Raw genomic sequence first — 19,771 nt, forward strand, 5'->3', positions numbered from 1 at the left:
TTGAACAAATTCTACAAAAATAAGACACCTTCCTCAAGTAACACAAATTCTGCCTTGCAACAACATGTGACCAGGGAAAAACATGTGAAGCAATTCATTTAAATGAGCTATGATGCTAAAGCAAACATCGTACATTTTTTAAGCATTTCTTATATATTATGATATAAATATTTCAAGAATTTTTATGATTAAAACACCAAAATTGCAGTCATATTAAATACACTTTCAATTATATGTTCAGAAAAATGTGCAGCAATTTGAAATTCATTCCGTTCAGATGTAAAACATATCAGACACAAAACATAAACAAGTCAGGATTCGTGCCAATAATTGATTTTTTTTTTTTTAAAAGCTAAAATGAAGTGACCCTGACGTGATTTGAACACGCAACCTTCTGATCTGGAGTCAGACGCGCTACCGTTGCGCCACAGAGTCTGGCAAAGGTGAGGCAGACGATTATTAGTTCAGTTCAGCTCAGCTCAGCATTTGCCAAGGCACCTTCAACAACTTCTGCTTACAAGCCATGCTAAACGTAGCTCCTCCCCGACATAAAAAAGGAACCAGTCAGCAGATTGAATTTTCTTTGATGTTTTTTTTTTTTTTGCGATCTTGTGACTCTTTCCTGCACACAAGCTCCCTGCCGATGTCAAAAGGTCACAGTTCAAAGGTGATGGAAGCTTGATCCAATTACAGGCTTGTCATATACTGCACATGATCCACCTGTGCCATTTGCTACTCAAAGGCAATGTGGGGAACCGTCTGGAATGTAACACTGGAATGTCACATTTCAGGTAATGTCGGTAGCTAATGTTGGAGCTAACGTGGGAAGCCGACATTGGAAGCTGACGTTGGAGGCAACAGTAGAATTTGATTTTGAAGCTATCTCTGGAAACTAATGTTGGTCTAATGTTAGAAGTAGCGCTGGAAGCTAACTTTGATCGCATAACATTGGAAGCTAACTTTGGTAGCTAATGTTTGGGATAAAATTGGAAACTAAAGTTGGATGGTTGAACGTCACGTTAGATTAGGCCTGTTTGGCACAACATCCAGTCTTCTGTTAGTGAATGTTAGTATAGCGAGCACTAAAGATAAAATGACAAGCTAACATGGAGCTTTTCTGTCAGAAGCTAGCCTTGGTCTTCCTTGGTTCTCTTAACAGTAACAGCTCAACTAAACTCAACATTATTTATAGAGCGCCTTAAAAACAACCATCCAAAGTGCTGTACATTGAGTAAAAATCAGGCATTCAAAAACAAACACAGTTAAAATAAATTCACAAGAAAAACAGTAAACACCATGAAGCAATCGAAGTTAACTTCAGAAGTGAATGTTCGAGCTTAGGTTCAACGCTAATGTCAGTGATACCAACTTTGGAAGCTGACACATCGAAGCAGACTTTCATCGAAAAACACACTACACCCTGAACTGGTCGCCAGCCATTCACAGGGCACACGTACACACACGAACCGTCACTGAGCACAAACAGATACCACGCTGTCTGCACACAAGTCAGGTGAGTGTACCACTACTCCATCAGTGATTTAGAAAGCTAACATGAAAGTTCCTTATCTGTAACCTGAGTGGTAACTTTCCATCGGAAGCTAACTTCAGAGGCTAATGTTGGAGTTACAATTGACCTCTGGAAGTTAATGTTGGATCTAATATCGGAGGAAACACGTAGGCTGGCGTTGAACTTAACATTGGAAGCTAATGATTGAAGTAATGTTTAATTTAACATTAGAGACTAATTTTGAAGCAAATTTGGGCCCCCCACATAAAAAAGGGGACCGTGTCAACATTTTGATTTTTTTTTGATTTTTTTTTTTTTTTTGCGATCTTGTGACTCTTTCCTGCACACAAGCTTCCTGCCGATGTCAAAAGGTCACAGTTCAAAGGTGATGGAAGCTTGATCCAATTACAGGCTTGTCATATACTGCACATGATCCACCTGTGCCATTTGCTACTCAAAGGCAATGTGGGGAACCGTCTGGAATGTAACACTGGAATGTCACATTTCAGGTAATGTCGGTAGCTAATGTTGGAGCTAACGTGGGAAGCCGACATTGGAAGCTGACGTTGGAGGCAACAGTAGAATTTGATTTTGAAGCTATCTCTGGAAACTAATGTTGGTCTAATGTTAGAAGTAGCGCTGGAAGCTAACTTTGATCGCATAACATTGGAAGCTAACTTTGGTAGCTAATGTTTGGGATAAAATTGGAAACTAAAGTTGGATGGTTGAACGTCACGTTAGATTAGGCCTGTTTGGCACAACATCCAGTCTTCTGTTAGTGAATGTTAGTATAGCGAGCACTAAAGATAAAATGACAAGCTAACATGGAGCTTTTCTGTCAGAAGCTAGCCTTGGTCTTCCTTGGTTCTCTTAACAGTAACAGCTCAACTAAACTCAACATTATTTATAGAGCGCCTTAAAAACAACCATCCAAAGTGCTGTACATTGAGTAAAAATCAGGCATTCAAAAACAAACACAGTTAAAATAAATTCACAAGAAAAACAGTAAACACCATGAAGCAATCGAAGTTAACTTCAGAAGTGAATGTTCGAGCTTAGGTTCAACGCTAATGTCAGTGATACCAACTTTGGAAGCTGACACATCGAAGCAGACTTTCATCGAAAAACACACTACACCCTGAACTGGTCGCCAGCCATTCACAGGGCACACGTACACACACGAACCGTCACTGAGCACAAACAGATACCACGCTGTCTGCACACAAGTCAGGTGAGTGTACCACTACTCCATCAGTGATTTAGAAAGCTAACATGAAAGTTCCTTATCTGTAACCTGAGTGGTAACTTTCCATCGGAAGCTAACTTCAGAGGCTAATGTTGGAGTTACAATTGACCTCTGGAAGTTAATGTTGGATCTAATATCGGAGGAAACACGTAGGCTGGCGTTGAACTTAACATTGGAAGCTAATGATTGAAGTAATGTTTAATTTAACATTAGAGACTAATTTTGAAGCAAATTTGGGAAACTGTTGACGCTACAGTCGGGAGCTAACTTGAGGCTACTGTTAGCCGACCGCCAAGCAAGGATCTTGTGGGGCTGTCGGTGGAGAAAGCAAGTGCCTAAATCAACATGAAGACTCATTTGCTATCCTTTAGAATGATAGTTTGTCATATATTTAAAGTTTAAACTATTAATATTAACAATTACAGTGTAAACCTTTTTAGGTCCAGCACCAATTACTCATTGCTTGGTTGTTGTTGTTGTTTGTTTGTTTTTTTTTGCTACTTTTGTCGGTCTTTGTCTCTAACTTCACTGTATGTGTAAAGGAGTCATCAAACGGAGTCAATATATGTGCGTCGGCGTGCACGTGCGCGTGCATGTCAGAGGCGGAAAAACTGCTGCAGCAGTAATTGCCTGACCTTTACGGCGGGCGGGATAGTCTCATTAAGCCTGATGGATAATGATGGCGCTGCTACGTGAAGCACTGCGATAATGAAACAACACAACAGTCTTGATGCTAGAGGCTTGCTGGAGGTGGCTGCGGGGGGTCGTGACAGAAGGCTGACAACCCAGAGAGAGTGGCCCTTTCTGGGATAACGACGCCACGCCGAGTACCCCGCCCTCTCCCTCCTCCACCGCCCCGCTCCCGGTGGTGTCAGCCTTCCTTCGCACATGGGCCCGGGTCACGGCCGTGTGTCAGTCATGTTGGTGACATTCTCGCTTTTGATTGGAAACCTCTGGCTTGCTAAATTTGTGGTTGTTGCCATAAAGGCTAACAAGTGGCCGTGCTGAGCTTTTGTATGCAAATCAGCTTCCAGTGACTATAAAATGTTGTTTTTTTTTTTTTCCCTACACATTGATACAGTAATTTGATTTTTATTGTCTGTCTGTTTGTCCAGCTTTCAACCCATCGAATATGTCTCTGTATGTCTGTCCTAATCTATGAAAAAAATGTTTGACTCTATTTTTATGATTGTTCAAAACATGATAATATACCAAAGTAAATAATACATTTAACACATTTTTCTTAAATAATAACAAAATACATACAATAGAACCAATAATCATCATTTTATCACAAAAAAATAACTCCGTTTATATTTAAAGTATTACTATTATTTGTAGTATAACACACGTATACATTTATTAATTCTCAAATGTAAAAGATAATTTATACAAAATAACACTAAGAATTTTACCACTAAAAACAACAAATTTTATTGTGTTCAAGTATTACTAGTCGTATGTTATTTAACAATTTATATTTTGATATAACAATTGATAACGGAATAATAGGTCAATTTGATAATATAGAATATTAATCAAGGTATGATTTTTCAGATTGTCTAATTATACGGTTATTGTTCAAATCCAAATTAGCAAAAATAAGAATAATAAAAGCAGGCTAATTACGAGTACAAGCTGACGTCATCGTGGTGTTAATTTTGGCCGCAGGTTGGAGGCGTCCACTTGAGGGTCCCAGACAGTCCATCAACTAAAACCAGCAGGGGGTGCTGACACCCTGACAATTTCTCCATGCTCACGTCCCCTTTATTTCTTTTTTTCACTTCTTCCCCTTCTTTTTCTGCGTTTCGCTTTTCAGTGTTGACACACACGCAGACACACACACACGCACACAATTTTGCAGCATGATGCAAAAAAAAAAAAAAAACAACATAAAAATGTAGTCATGAGCCTTCTTTGAGATTATTTCTGACACAAACAAAGCCACAAGCTGCCAAATAGTTGACATGCGTGCTATAAAAGTAGAAATATAAGCGGGGAAAAAAAAATGTGGGGGGGGCGTGGGGGTGGGGGGGGGGGGGACAAGATATGAGTCCACGTTGATGTGCATAATTTGTCAAATGTCACATCTTTCTGCCTCTAATGATTAAAAAGTGCTTTTCATTCACCATGTTGAACTATTAGGGTCACATGAAATGTCCCATTAATTACTTAATCCTAATTATTGTAACTTTCAATCATGCCCCAATTATTCAACTTGTACCATCGTGTGTGTGTGTGTGTGTGTGTGTGTGTGTGTGTGTGTGTGTGTGTGTGTGTGTGCGTGTGTGTGTGTGTGTGTGTGTGTGCTGGTAATTAATTCGCGTTTTAATTATTATTATCATCCCCACAGTCGACACTCAAACGTAACTGCCATGTGACATTGCAGATGAGGATTTGTGACACTGCTTGATAAGACTGATTAAAAAAAAAAAAAAGTAAGGTAAGGATGTATTCACTCCGCGAACTTATTTTTTGCACAACAAACTGAAACATGCCAAAGATAAAATGAAACATAACTAAAATGCCCTTTTACTTCACTAAAATTTGAAGACATTCAATTCAGTAATAACTATACGAGCCCCGAATATATTTATTTTAGGATTAATTCATAATTTATAAAAATAGAATTTTTCAATAAATAAAATTACACGAAGGGGATAAGATACAAGTTAAATCGCATTTTTAATATTTAAATTGAATTGACTGAAAATGCTAGTGGTAATACTAATAGTATCAACTCTTGTGTATTTTTTTTAAATCGTAGTAGTATGAATATTAGTTGGATTTATGACTGATATTTAATAAGATAGATGACAGTTCAACATAGATGATGTTTGTGTGATGATTAAATTTAAAAAGATGAATTCATATTTCTGTACAATAAATATAAACGCACAATGATTTAAGAAAAATATTTTGTGACATAAGAACGACATAAAAGAACGAATAACATTAAAATAAAATTATTGTAATTGCAATGATATCAACACTAGCGTTGGCTGTTACTCTATTGCATTATTTTGTACGATTTTTTTAAATTCGTATTTTGTCTGAGACATCAGACACTCCAACATAATTGCCATGTGACTTGTGATTGATGACATTATCGAGTTTACTTTATTGAAAAACAACTCATGATTCTTAAATAATAAATAAAACGACAAAGAACATTAGTTTTATTTGTTTTAAGACGTAATTAATATTATACGTGTCTCGATATTCTGTTGCAGCGTCGTCGCCTCTTGAGGCCTGCGTTTGATAAATGTTGCTTCCGTTCCGACACGCACGCTAATAATTCTCCAACGTCTTCATACACACACGTCATGTCTCTCATCATAACGTATGAACGTCCATAAGCGTCCCTCACGTGAGTTATTTCAACGGTGCCAGTTCCATCCCGCTCTATTAATTGATGTTTGATGACAAGATTACCTTTATGACTTCATTTGGCCTCATTTACAGCAAATGTACACCCCTGCGCCACATGATCGATGACGTTTCTTTAATGAAGCTGGGGGCCGCGTACGTTTGCTCGACTCACATTTTTAAGCCATATTATGAAGACGCTCTACAGGAGCGGCATCAAAAATGATGCCTTTACATGGATAATACTGCTACGTTTTGATTTTGTTTGATTCACTTGTATTGGTTTATTGATTTTGTCCAAATTTAGCTACATTCTACCCAAGTTTAAAATCTAAATGTAAAAAATATCAACATGTATTGCTGGTATCATGATACTGTCCATGCTGTGCTATTATTGTGTTGAGATTCCCCACTGCCAGTTAGCCAACCAGTATCAAAAAATTATTTCTGTGTCCTGTCAAGGTTTTAAAACATATTTTCGTATTGTTGCTGTTGATGTTGTTTTTATTGTTGCACTGTCAATATTGTGAACTTTTTTAAGAGTCATACAATTGCTGTATCATGATACTGTTGCCTTCTTGTGTATCCCACTAAAATTTATGATTAGAATAAAATAATTTTTTACCAAGGCATTAAACCCCTTTTCATATTAGCCTATTATCGGATATTTACCAACGATGTCATCCTGTTGCAGTTGTTGTATCAGGATATTCTCAATATAGTGATACATATGTTGCGTGTGTATTTTGGTGATTCCCAGTGCTGTGTAACGTGACGTATTTACATTTTTTTTTCTGTTACTTCAACACATTGCTGATAACATGTTGTAATATTTGGTGTATTCTCCCATTTGCAGGGTGAAACAGCGGGAGTGAAAGACGACCCGACATCATCTTATGTGGTAGGTACACCCTGTGCTGCTACATGTGTGGGAGTGGGAAGACGAAAGAGGGGGTGGGGGGAGCATGGAGTGCATCAGCTCAGTGATATCAGACCCCCCCCACCCCCACCCCAGGACCTTCCTCCTGCTGGGCCTCACGCCCCAGGACCCCAGGGAGGTCACAAGTTCAGCTGCCTTTTGTGCGGCAGCATGTTAATGCAACAACACAATCTTGCTTCTTCTGTTGAGTCCACTTTACTGTTGTTTTATATCCATGTGTAGAGAGCAGGCAGCAAGAAAATGGAGAAGAATACTGGAGAAGAGACTGAGGGCAGCAAGCAAGTTGTTCTGATGCGTCCTTTTTTTTTTTTTTTTTTTTTTTTTTTTGCTGTCCTTTGAGTCTCCACATGGATATAAAATTGGCACATCAACAGTAAATACACTGACTCCATTGAAAAGAGTTATTGTGCCCGTTGCATCCACAGTCTCCGCTTTGCAGCAGCGCTCCCTTTTCTTGTCTCCTCTGGAATTTGAAATTGGCACGTCATTGTAACATTTGATGACGGTTTACTAAAAAAGACAACAAATAGCTACGATAACATAAGCCCACGTTGTTGCTGCATCCGCAATCTCCACTTTGCTGCAGCACTCTCTTGTTGGCCTTAGTCTCCTCTCTAATACAATTGTTATGCCATTATAACTTTTATGGAGAAAAAGAGCAGAAATTATACAATATATACATATGCTTAGGTTAACTTAGTTGCTGTTGTGTCCACAGTCTCCACTTTGCTGCAGCACTCCCTCTCATTTTTTTTTTTTTTAATCTCGGTCTCCATTTAAAATTAGAGTGTCACTGTAACATTTGCAGCTCCTTAAGTAGAAATGAAAACAAGAAACACACATGCTAACTTTATGCTGCTTTGGCTGCCACAGTCTCCACTTTGCTGCAGCACTCCCTTTCTTTGCTTGCCTAATACTAATACTCACAAATCCACCTTGGAATTTTGGATGACATGCTGAATTTCATCATGCTTTAGTGCTGAAGCATATTTATGTAGCTTGGTTCTCTCTCAGTGTGTCAGGCTTACGGGATCAGACGGTTGCAGCTATCAATCTGGGAGGCTTTAACGGAGGCCACTGATGGATCTTCTCCATATTTCACGGGCCAGGCCTCTGCAAACAGAATAGCCTGCTGTGCTAAAGAAAACAATGTGCTTCTGAGCTGCAAAATATCATCCATCAACCCACCGGGCAGGCAGGCAGCAGAACTTGGGTGGAAATGTTAGCGACTGTGAGTGGGGGTGGAAGGGGAAAAAAAGGTTGGAGTGGGGGCGGGGAGACATGAGGCTTGGAAGGATACCTGCTTTTCACATCAGACATGCCTCGGCGCACTCGCTGGCCGCAATTGGTCGCTTTTGAAAGCTCCGACCCATTTGCGTATCCTGAAACCGGAGTTTCTGAGCGACTCCGACGCGCCAGGCCCGAGCCGGCCTCCATCAATCAGCCTTCGCGGCCCAGGCGAGGAGACATTCCGGGAGATTAATTGTGGCCTGATGTAAACAAGGAAAGGCTCCAGCTCTGAGGGATTAGTATGCGGCACTTGGTGAAGAGGAGTGGAAGGGGTGTTGCTGGTGGACTTTTAAGTAGCTGAATGGTTGGAGAGCAAATGAGCTGATTGGTGGAAAATGTTATTTACTATTTACTCCAAAAATATATTTGCTCTTTTCACATGTCCGGTCAAAGCCAATTTTTCCCCCTCATCTTGCAGATCTGTATGAAAAATACAAGCATGGAATGTTTAAAATCGGATCGAGGTAGTGCTAGCCGTTTTTACTCCGTCCTTCAAAGCGGACTTTTTCTTGTATCGCTCTTCTGTAATCCACATGAATAGATCCACCTGGATCTGAATCCCATCTCCATCTTCAGAATCAAAACAACAGCAATAGAACCTTGACACGAATCAGAAAGCGGAAGAAAACATTTTTGCGTCTGAAAATGAATCATCTTTATTCTCCTCAGTGTTTTGAAGAGAAATTCTGTGACTATTTCATCGCAAATTTATGTCTTTGCATATGTAGAAAATTTTATTATTAGTCAGAGCGGTAGTCCCCCCATGACTCACGCCCCGCCACTTTTTCAACATGTGTACTGCCAACCATAACGGCACCCCTTAAAAAAAAAAAAAACATTGTGGTCTATGTCAAAACTTATTTTTAGAAAATGCCGTGGCCCCCTTCGGTACTGACTCTCAATTCTTTTTCCGAGCCTTTTCGTGTGTTGCTGTTCTGTTTGAAAGGTAACCCGCAACGGCAGGTCCCATTTCCCTGCTTTGTTGCTAGTGCAAGCCCCGAATCCCCCAAATCCAAAAGCTAGCTTCTTGAGCATTACACATTAGGACAAGGACAAACGTTTCTATTTGTGTTAATACTAAGCTAATGGGCGTCTGTATGCAGTCTTTCTCCTTACATTCGCCCTCATCGACCTCGTTATTTGTGCACCCTCCATCCCTCCCAAGGAAAAGAACGATCGTGATTTCCCTCACAATGACCTGCGGGGACAGGCAAAGACACCTGGCACATTACGCATGATAACTAATCTATTAATGTTGACTGATGGCCTCATTAAAAGGTTCAAATATAAGTCTAAGCTTATGTGTTAATGACATGTTAATGTTTCTGTCAATTACAAGCTGGTCTAATGACACCTGAAATGAGACCGTATCGCTGCTACCAGTCAAACCTGGATCTCCGTCCCCCCGCCCCGAGAGAGGTTAAGTGGGGCACCGATGGTCAGGAAGACGAATGCGTGGATGTGGCGGAGAGTGTTCATGTTGATGGATCAAGTTATATGAAGGCGTTTGAGTTACCAAGCAAAGGCAAACCACGTGATGAAAAGATCGTTTGCTCAATGACTAGTTGCCACCTAATGCTACATTTTGATTCAGGTAGACGCAATGCATTTATTTTATTTTTGTTTAATATTTCACCACTGTACTCCTCGGTACACTTGTGGCTGGAGCTAAACGCGTTGCGATCTCCTGCATCAATATTGGAGCATCAATATTGGAATCAGTCGTGTTGTCGTACGTTAATTGTAGTGAATTGTAATATTTTATCACATTGTATTTGGAGTGGAAAAGTATTTTGTTAAAAATTGAGGAAATTGCCATATTCATTTGGTGTCATAATATTAATGAATGATTTTGTAATCGTAATTGGAGTGGACCGTATTGTATTGTATCATTATTGGTATGAATTGGCATTGACGTTGTAGTTGGAGTGACTGCATAAAATAATAATTGGTCGAAATTTTTAGTCATCTTTTGAATGCGAATGAATGAATTACTTGAATACTTTGTGGATGAAAACGCTCTCCTCCAACTATTACATTTTTTTTTGCTTGGCATACCTCTTGGCTCAACATTAGGTCCTCTGCGTTTTCTTGGAAATGCTCTGCTTTGTGATTTCTTATCACCCCTGTTCAGATGATAATCCAAAATTACTGTACCTTTTGGTTTTCGTGGCAATTTTTAATGAAATAAAACATATTTCCTTCCTTTTGTATGTCTTGGTAGCTGAGACACGCCACCTTAATTGTCCAAGGAAAGCACGTTGACAAAGAACAGGGAGAGTCTGTGGGTTGTTTTCTTACACTGCCACATGCAGATGTTAATTACAGGTTTATTGGGTTTGCATTCAGAAACACCGGGTGGGTAGTGCGTTATCTTTAATGAAGCCTCAGCCCCATCCCGAGCCTGCCTGATGCCGGGCTGTCTCTGTGTCGCTTGGTGTTCGTGTCACCTGCTTGTGCCAGCTGCGCCATCCAAACGCTTCGCAACTTTCTCTATTGGTTCCATGCCGTTTGGATGCCCAATGATGGCTAATGTGCCGTGACAACCTGACACAACGCACAGTCCAGGCCCCGACTCCATCTGCTTTCAATTGAATTTGGCGAGAGAAGTCGGGGGGCCGGCGTAGTAGATGAAGGGATGGCGGACTGGGACAAGATGAAAGCTCAGCGCCCCAATGGTCTCACCATCCTTCATTCTTCCCAAATTGTCCCCCCCGCACCCCACCCCACCCCATCATTCCCCCTCCCCTCACATATAGCATTAACACCCCCCTGAATAGTTTCAAATGATAGCTGCTCCATCAAAGGGATCCTCAAATATGGTAAAGATCTGTGAGGGGAACAGGCCACGGCATCGCTCGTTAGGTCTATTAAAGGGCTGCAGTGCAGGGTGCACAAAGCAAAAAATGTGGCAAAAGCTGTTTGATTCTTTACATTCCATTTATTTGTGTCACAGTTGGATATTTTTATAGTTTGTGGAACACATTGACGGCATTTCCATTCATTTCATTGGGTGAAGCTGATTGGGATAAAATGTGTTTTTGGGTTGGTGTGGGTGTGGTCACAGAACAAATTATAATTATATCTCAATCCATCTATCCATCCATTTTCCAATCCTCACAAGGGTCGCGGGGGGTGCTGGAGCCTATCCCAGCTGTCTTCGGGCAGTTGGTGGGGAATACCCTGAACCTGTTTCCAACCAATCGCAGGGCACACAGAAACGAACAACAATCCGCGCTCACACTCACACCTAGGGACAATTTAGAGTGTCCAATCAGCCTGTTGTGCATGTTTTTGCAATGTGGGAGGAAACCGGTGTACCCGGAGAAAACCCACGCAGAGCCGGGATCGAACCTCAGACCTCTGCACTGTGAGGTCAATGCGCTCACCACTGGACCACCGGGCCGCTACAAGGCACTAATGTCAATAAAAATATTTCCATGACATGAAATGTAAATTTGTATGAAACACGTCTTAGTTATTTAAAAGATACCATTTTACACGTACATTTTAGCTCTTAATCACCCCCCCCCTTCTCATCTACAAATGATCTGGCCCTTCCATCCATTTAATCGAGCACAAAAGTTTGCCCGGCCCGGCCTTGGCGCTCGGTGTTAATGGGGGACATCTTCTTGCAGTTTGCTCTGGTCGCGGCGAGATGGAAGAAATGAGACCATTACTACAAGAGCAATTTTCCTAATTATGCGGCACGGAGCGTTGAGTCAGTCCGTGGGCTCGGGGAGACAGAAAGTATTAACTCTTTAATGTGACTAACTAACAGGCCCTCGCTCAGGTCGGGCCAGGCCCTTAATGACTTAATGGAAGTCATGATGTAAGGTAAAGCCATATGCGCTCATGCTACAGGGCCACGCTGATGACGGCAGAGTACCGCGCTGGATTCACTCCAAACGTACAGCCACGGCCGCACCAACGTTTAAAGAGACAAACTATTCTTTTTTTTTTGTTTGTTTTCCAGAATTGAACCCACTGGCCACTTGTGTCCGTTCACCTCACTTCTGTTTTAGCTGCGCTTTGACACGAGTGTATTAAAACTTCAACCGCTGTGGCTTTTTGTTACAACTTCAGCTCTTGATAGGTATGACATAAAGACTAGGCCCTTTTGTGCATCCCTCCCTCATCTCCACGTCTCTCCTCCCACAATCACTATAAATAATTGTCCAACATAAAATCCGAACCAGCTAACTGTCGTTCAAAAAAAACGTCCTTTCAGTTTTTTGTAATTAAGCTCATAGTAATAATTCGTTCGTCCAGCATTGAATTGTATATGTCAAAAGTAGGTGTAAATGCTTCTTTTTCAATATACGTATGCCCTGTGATTGGCTGGTGAACAGTTCAGGATGTTAGCCCATTCTCGCCAAGTTTTTTTTTCCCCCAGTTAGCTTCATTGAGGGACTTGTCTATAAATACTTGGTTTAAATGTGCCCTGTGATTGGCTAAAAATCAATCCAGGATGTATCTTGCCCCTCCTCCATGTAGCTCCTCTCAAGAGTGCAATGAATCCATGTTTGTGCGAGGCAAAAACCAAACCACATCAGATCAGTGTTTTGTAAAAGTACATGGTGTGAATGTTATTTTTTGGGGGTTTTTTTTTGGTCTACATTTGTCTTGTAATTGGCTGGTGACCAGCACACCTTCAGTCGACTGTACTCCGCTCCTCTCAACCAAATTGAAATGGAATAGGCCAAGGACAAGCGCAATGTAAAATTGATGGATGGTGTGGTTTGTTAGTGCTACAAGAAAAAAAAAAAGAAGACTGACTTGACATTTTTTGGCCCGCGCAATGATAGAATTGTCTTGTCGGGTTTTCTTGCTTCATCGTGGAAAAGTCTCTTTAACTCGTCAACTCATTTGTCGTACGCAAAAAAGGCAGCGAAAGCTCAGCGGATAAAGTGGGTGATGGGTGACGGCCGCCACGGATGCGCAGGTGAAGCAACGCGGCCCGCTTTCCTTGGCGGAGGTCAGGAATGCACGCGCGCGCCTGCAGGAGATTGAGATTCCCACCTCATCCATCACACGCGCGGCCCATCTCGGCTCCGTCAACCAGTGGCGGGAATGCTTCCGGAAGTGATTCATTTCACTCCGCCTCCCATTTACGACGCAGGGTTATCGAGTACCTTCATATTTTCCGACCGCGCCAGTCAAATACACGCCGCCATTTCCATGCCGGGTTATCGGGTCAATAAAACCCGGCGACCTCGGACAAGCATAAAAGGCTCAATGCGAGAGAGCGAGCGGGGCCCCCATTGATTAAGTTCATAACTTGTTTGAGCTGACACGATTTCCAAAAAAAGAAGAAGAAAAAAAAAAGGCAATGAGTATAAATCTAACGCCACGACATAATCGGGAGAAAATCAACATGGTGAAGTCCGACATTTTATGAGCTGCTTTCGCCGCCTCCTCACCGGATGACTATTGACGTTTCGGATGTGCAGCACGGCCATTTTCTGCTCGGAGTTGTGCTGCCTGATGAGAGCCAACGCAGGATTTTTGTCATGCTTGATTGTCGAGAACTTGGACTGTTTTGTTGTGTTGGAACATTTAGGCCAGTTGATATTTCTGTTCTAGGCTGAAAACATTTGCATTTGACCGAGGGTTACATTTCTGACCTGGCATGGGAAAATGAGTCACATTGACGCATATTTCGGAAATGTGTTTTTGGCATCACCGGAGAATGAGCTCAACTTTCCAATGACATCCAAACCATTGCGCTATGCTACTCATTATGTCCTTATTACTATTCTTATTATTCTTATTATTATGATCCCCTTCAGTTTGCATACCTACAGTGACGCTAAGCTAAAAGGTTCAAAGTCGCCAGTGAATTCTGTGTGTGCAGAGGGCAGGAAAACCAAAAGAGCCGATATATTGTGCAGCATATGGTTACGTACAACGCCGCACAATTACTTTTACAATTAGTGAATTGTGAGTAAGCTCTCACGGGGTGTAGTCGTCCCTGCCAACATGGCCGTTTGACGAATCTCCCTGTGCCTTCCGACTCATTTTTTTGCGGTGACGGGTGACATTTTAGTTTATTTAGTTTTTTGTTTCAGTGGCTTCTGTTGTTCAATGCGCATCTCCGCTGATGTGCACATCTTTCATGGACATGCCTATGAACAGAAACAAGCTAGGAAATGAAAGTCTTGCTAACTGAACCATTTGATTGCAAAACAGCGATGTGATGACTTTTAAGGCAGCCCGGATCAGGGTTTTTTTTTTTTGCTTTTGGTCGTTTCCTTGCTTCAGTTTTCTCTTTGGCAGATAAAAATGAAATAATTTTCGTCTTCAAATGAACTTTGCTTCTTTCACTTTTCACCTTCTAGTCCAGCATCAACTTTTGTTCAAAACATTCTCTCCTGCCATCTGGAGGTTGTTAATGTCAGTAGCCTTTTTTTTGTGTCCTTGTTTCATGACAATTCTCAAAATGTTTTTCTTGGGGGTTGGGGGGGGGTCTGTCTGTTGGACATCTGTTACTGCACAGTACGATTACATTTGGATGGGAATGTACATATCAGAGCAAAGGAATATTTGATTGTTGTCTGTAAACAAAAATATGTAACTCAACATTTGTTGAGACTTGGCAGAAAAAAAACAAAAACAAACATGCCTTTCAATTCAAATCAACTTTTAAAAATATACGCTACATACTCTCGGTCCAACACCCTCACAGCTGCATGATAAATTATGTTAAACAATATCATGCTAAAGTGTAAAATCAATACCATCCAGAAGACGTCGGCTATATCACCGCAGAAATGTATCTCACTTTAACTTTCATCGTTTTATTTTGAAAGGCCGACATTATTTTGTTGTCTGTCAGATCTCTTTCATTGTAGCTCTTGTGTTGCAGCTCATTCAAGTTGTACACAGGCGTACCTAATAAAATGTCCAGAGGTTATCTATATACTGACACCTAGTCCGCAAACGTGAAATTATGGAGTGAGAAAGATATTTTGGGAAAACTGAAGGCATAAAAAGACAGTCGTCAGCACATATGTGGGATGTTGCAATGTTGACACGTCGCTACCGTTGACACAAAACAGTGAGGAATTCACAGCAAACACATTCCCATATGGGCCATTTGGAGGTGCGTTTGGCCTCGTTGGCAGGGAAGCACCACAGCGTGCGCGCCCACTCGCCGTGCCCACATGCCGCGCCCACTTGCCCGTTCTCCACGCCGACAGATGGCCGCTCGCTCCGACAGCTTTCTGGTGTTTAATTATGATCGTAATGGAGGGAAAATGAAGATCAATTAAAAGGCGGACTGATGCTAACGAAGCAGACGGTTGTCCAAAATGTTTGTCGTTCTATATGGGGATTGTTTGTCTTTTTTTTTTTTATTTATTCTTTTTTTTTTGGCACATTCTTGTTAAGGTTATGACTCTTGAACGTTTATTGTTGTGGCTTATTGATCTGGCGATTATGATTCTGAGGGCTTGATTAAATGAAGGCAAGTCAGTGGAATAATCTTCAGATCAAAGCAACTAAGACATGAAATAATTTGGTTTCAAATATTGGTCTAAATTTCAACTTGAGATCAATAATTCATGATGTTGCAAAACACAAAAAGTAAATCCGTATAATCACAAAAAGCACGCTCTATATGGCCTTATAATTGACAGCTGTTTACAGCAATAATAAATCTGTATAATCACAGTTTATATGGCCTTATAATTGACAGCTGTTTACAGCAATAAATGCTCACTATTTCAATTGTTTTTGACATTTTTTTTAGGATTCGTTGTTTTTGTAGTGCTTAATGTATTTGTTTGTATTTAATTATTTACCATATTTTTGTACTCAATTATTATACAATTGTGCATTTTAATATTTATTTAAATATTGGTTTTTTTTTTCATTTGGAAATAATTGCTTACACCAGTGTGAGTATTTAATTTATCTTATTTAATATTTCCTATTTTTAAAATTTTCTTATTTGTCTTATTTTCTAAACACACGAATAATAGATATGCTCTTGTTTTTCTTCTCCTCATTAATAATGAGCTTTTCTTGGCTTATGGGCTTTGACAGCATTGCTTCTCCGCCGTCGTTATTGTTCATTGTTCATTTTGAGGCCTCATTTCAATGAGCCTTTGGGCATTTTTTGGGTTTTTTTTTCAATTTGGAAATAATTGCTGACACCAGTGTGAGTATTATTTGATCTTATTTAATTTTTCTTATTTTTTTTCTTATTTGTCTTATTTTCTTAAAACACGAATAATAGGTATGCTATTGTTTATTATTATTATTTTTTTTAAATTAATGATTAGCTTTTCTTGGCTTATGGGTTTTGACAGCATTGCTTCTCCGCTGTCGTTATTGTTCATTGTTCATTTTGAGGCCTCATTTCAATGAGCCTTTGGGCATTTTTTACTTTTTATTTTTTGTCGTTTTACTCCGCACGTCCGCTGGCGTCGCCCCAAGTGATCTCCACCGCGTGTGTCCACCTGATCGAGAAGGTGAGAAGGAGGGAGGCCTTGAGAAGACAGATGCATGGTGGGGTATTAATAGTGCCAGGGTGCCGCCTTGCCCCTCGCCAGGTTTGTTATTGGACGCCAAGCGCCACACGCTAAGCATCAAAATGAAAAGCGCGAGGGGGGGAGGGGGGTGAAGGAAAGTCAAAGGCAGCGCGATCTGTGCTGATTCCACAGGATTCCGATGTTGTGCTGATTGTTCCCACCCGTCCACTCTTATGTTGCAGATAGCAAAAACAAAAAAAAAAAATCTCCTTCAAAAGACTTCTGGTGCAGTTCCCTTCAATTAGATCATTCTAAAGTTACATTGGAGACTCCCCGGGAACAAAGGACGAGAATGCGTCGGAGTCTCTACCCCCGTGTTCAAGGTGCAAACACCAAAACTGCTCGGGCATGAATTAACTGGAGGAGGGCGGAATCCTGGCTGGGCTTCACAGGCCTTTTTTTTTTTTTTTTGGATTCAGTAGAGCACGTTTGTGAGACGAGCTGTTTATTTAATCTCACGCCCTCCTTTTGACTCTTTATGCCTTCTTGTAATTGTCCTCATGTTCTTGCTAATTCACATTCCCACAGAGCAAAAGGGAGGTGAAGGAATTTGCTGATTTTTAAGAAGCTAGGGCCGTAGTTGTATCTTTTTGGGAACAGATGAAAGCATGTCGCCACGTCGTCGCCAAACATTTCTCGCATTTGTGTTGCCTTTGAAAAATCCTCTCGAGTACAAAATGTACAAGCTAGCGAAGCCTCTGACAAAGAGGTTAAAAAAAACGTGACAGAACCACGGCGCGGTGTGGCCAATGCTTCAAAATAAGGTATGTTGCCACGGCGCGGTCAACAGCATTCTCGCTGGAGAGGAATCTTTCGGAGGCTTGCGGAAATGCAAAACATATTTCAAATGATTTTTTTTTTCGGGGCGGGGGGGTTGTAATGTCATTTGACCTGATATAATGTAATTTGACTTCTTGTTCCAGTTTGTTTTCCCAAAAATTTTTGTGGCACTATGGGGCGCAGTTGATTATGCCCCGCAGATTCTGCCTTGCAACAGGTGGCTGCAGAATGTGTCCCATATCTCGGAAAAACTGTCGAGGAATTCTGACATTTTCAGAATTAATATTCTGGACTGTATTATCCCGGGAAGAGTCTGCTTTGTAACACCATTGTCGCAAGATTCTTCTCAAATCTCATTTTTACTCGAGTCTATTGAATTGCAAAACATGTGGTAACCACGGCGCCAAAACAGCCAGGCAATAGCCCACTTCTGACACCTTTGTGTTTTTTTTTGTTTTTTTTAACCCAACATTCAGAAGCAGTTCCATGGCATCAGAGTCAAATTCTTAGGCCAGTCATCCAAGTGTGTCACCCATCCATCTCTTTCTACGAATGGTGATCCCACTTCTGACACCATTTCCCACACAACTCTGGGGAGTATGACTTTTCACCTTGATTTGAAGTCGCTTGGGTTGAATAACCTTGACATTGACACAAAATAATCAGGTTTTTCGGAAGGCCTGTGATTTGAACGTCCAATTTCTGACACCTAACCTATATTGATCAGAACACTAAGAGAAGATTGTGGTTCTTTTGCCCTGTCTTTGGCAACCCCCCACCCCCTCAAAAAAAAAATCTCAATCTTCATTGTCACCCATCTCCGAGCATCTGGGTAACCCTACATATGACGATCCCACTTCTGACACCATTTTCTTCACAGACCTCTTCGGAGTAGTACTCTCGATCATGAACCAAGTACCTATTTCAGTCTATCAGAGTCGCAGATAGCCTCGCTTTCTAAACATCCCACTTCAGACACCAAAACCTATATAATGACCATCAGTCAATTGTTTGGCCAGTGTTTTTTACATAGAGATTCCTGACTAACCTCAAGAGTCCTTCCAACTGGCGACCACACATTATTTCCCGTATTTCCCGTACATGTGGCTCATTATGCCATCATTTCGCAAGAAAATGAGCGGGCCGCTAAATATAAGGCGCCAGTGAATTTTGTGTTGTTTTTCTAACGTGCAAATCCAAACAAGACCTTTTTAGCTCCCAATGAATGCAAATCTGGTCAAGGGCCTCTCATAGCGCATAATCAGTGAAATCCTACGAGCAAACACACTTAGCCTCCCTGATCCCAAAGTCAAACTCCCGGGATGTGGAGGAGGGTGCGGGCGGAGGGGTTTGCGGTGGTGGTCTTCTGAACATTGCTACCCAGCATACAAACCACCCCACCCCCTCTAGGCTAATCCCAAGGGGGTGCGAGTGGGCGTAGATGCGGGATACGTTGTCTCATCCGGACCTTAATGGGGGATTACACGTGTTAACACAGAGCTCACAGTGGGCCTGGCCAAAGGGGCTGCGCTGGTGCGCTAAGGCCTTTAGCATATGAATAAGGCCAGGAGGGCCCAGTTGAATGGACGCTTGAGCGTGAGAGCTGACACTCGACGTGACGGCGGGAAAATTTCAATTTCTATAATGGGTAAAAATTCGTCGTCTCAAATGATTGATCTTGTTGAGTCATTATTGTGAGTGGGACGCATCGCGGTGTTGATTTGACGAGGGTCGAAAGCAACTTGAAAACGAGAGCCAAGCGCTGTCTTTTGCTCACGTTTTCGTGTGTGCGTGAGTGCTCTTCTACATGACCATACACATTGTGTGTACACCCTCCCATCCCGCGCGGAGATGAGTGGAGTAAGCGTTGGCACAGCACGTGATTTATGGCCCTCTCTCAGCGCACTCTTATCAGGCTCGGGCTGCTGCTGCTGCTGCTGCATGCGGCTGAATGACAATGGAGGACCGCTCGCATTATGCCGCTCGGCCTCGCCCCTCGCATTCTGGACACTGCAGATTACATCTAGCCCAGTGATTTATGGAGCCATTTTGAGAAAGAGAGCAAGATGGAGGCTTGTTGAGGGGTAGGCGGTGCCTTT

The 19,771-nt window shown here is 41.6% G+C and overlaps 1 long non-coding RNA gene and 1 other non-coding gene across 2 annotated transcripts in view; one reads left to right on the forward strand and one right to left on the reverse strand.

Moving 5' to 3' along the window:
- Positions 1-363: 363 nt before the first annotated feature.
- Positions 364-435, reverse strand: trnaw-cca (transfer RNA tryptophan (anticodon CCA)). The gene has a single exon. It is a non-coding gene; the product is annotated as a tRNA-Trp (tRNA).
- A 1,402-nt stretch (positions 436-1,837) lies between these two features.
- LOC109526669 (uncharacterized) overlaps positions 1,838-19,771 on the forward strand; it is a 65,556-nt gene continuing 47,622 nt past the window's right edge. Inside the window, exons 1-2 of the long non-coding RNA XR_002170393.1 lie at positions 1,838-2,019; positions 6,982-7,026. This is a non-coding gene — a long non-coding RNA (uncharacterized LOC109526669). The remainder of the gene's footprint in view (positions 2,020-6,981; positions 7,027-19,771) is intronic.

Source organism: Hippocampus comes, unplaced genomic scaffold (assembly GCF_001891065.2).
Source record: "Hippocampus comes isolate QL1 unplaced genomic scaffold, H_comes_QL1_v1.1 scaffold136, whole genome shotgun sequence".
Classification (NCBI taxonomy): Eukaryota; Metazoa; Chordata; class Actinopteri; order Syngnathiformes; family Syngnathidae; genus Hippocampus; species Hippocampus comes.